This window comes from Galeopterus variegatus, unplaced genomic scaffold, assembly GCF_000696425.1.
Source record: "Galeopterus variegatus unplaced genomic scaffold, G_variegatus-3.0.2 Scaffold9738, whole genome shotgun sequence".
Classification (NCBI taxonomy): domain Eukaryota; kingdom Metazoa; phylum Chordata; class Mammalia; order Dermoptera; family Cynocephalidae; genus Galeopterus; species Galeopterus variegatus.
Window position 1 is genome coordinate 58,445 of NW_007735849.1, and position 1,379 is coordinate 59,823.

Genomic DNA, 1,379 nt, shown 5'->3' on the forward strand with positions numbered 1-1,379 from the left:
CGGACACTTGGGTTGCTTCCACCTTTTGGCCATTGTGAATAATGCTTCTGTGAACATACATGTACCAATGTTTGTTTTAGTTCTTGCTTTCACGTAATTTGGGTTATGCCTAGCAGTGGAGTTGAAGGATCCTATGATAATTCTATGTTTAGTTTTTTTTAGGAATTTCCATAACATCATCTACATTTTATATTCTCGCCAGTAATGCCTCAGGGTTGCAATTTCCACATCCTTGCCAACCCTGCTGTTTTTTGTTGTTCTTTTGTGATGGCCATTGTAATAGGTGTAATGTGATACTTTATTGTCATTTTGATATGCATTTCTCTAATGACTAGTGATGTTGACTATCTTTCCATGTGTTTATCAGCCATTTGTGTATCTTTTTCTGTCCATTTTTTACTCCTGTTTTTGAGTTGTAGGGTTTATATATACATATTTTTTCCAGATGTTAATCTCTTCTGAGATACATGCTTTGCAAATATTCTCCCAGATTTAGCGGGTTGCCTTTTCACCCTGTAGATAGTGTCATTTAATGCAGAAAATATTTTAATTTTATACAGTTCAAGTTATCTTTTGTTGTTGTTGTTGTTGTTGTTGTTGTTGTTTAAGCTTTTGGTACCATGTTGAATCAATTATTGCCAACCCCAATGTTATACAGAATCTGTGTTTTTTCTTAACCAGACATTTTAAATTCACAATCATAGTTTGGTATCATAACATAAAATATGACATTATTTTTATTCATTTNTTATACAGTTCAAGTTATCTTTTGTTGTTGTTGTTGTTGTTGTTGTTGTTGTTTAAGCTTTTGGTACCATGTTGAATCAATTATTGCCAACCCCAATGTTATACAGAATCTGTTTTTTCTTAACCAAACATTTTAAATTCACAATCATAGTTTGGTATCATAATGTAAAATATGAGATTACTTTTATTCATTTACTTAGAAACTAATCTAAATTTCTTATTTTTTATTTGGTTGTCCCATCCATTACTGAGAGAAGTATTAATTCTCTATTTATAATTGTCAATTTGTCAATTTCCCATTTAAGTTCTGTTGTTTTTTGTTTCAGGTAGTCATGTGTCACATAATGGTGTTTCAGTCAACAACAGACCACAGATATGACTGTGATCAAAACAGTACTCTATAACATACAGCTTAGGTGTGTAGTAATTTATATTATCCAGGACGGTACAGCAGCCTCCGTTTTTTATATAATTGTGTAAGTACACTCTGTGACGTGCACACTATGATAAAATTGCCTAATAACGCATTTCTTGCCTAACAACATATTTCAGTTGTTAAGCAACACAAGACTTTACTTTGAGGCTCTGTGTTTAGGCACAGCCACATTTATAATTGTCGTGTTATCCTTACA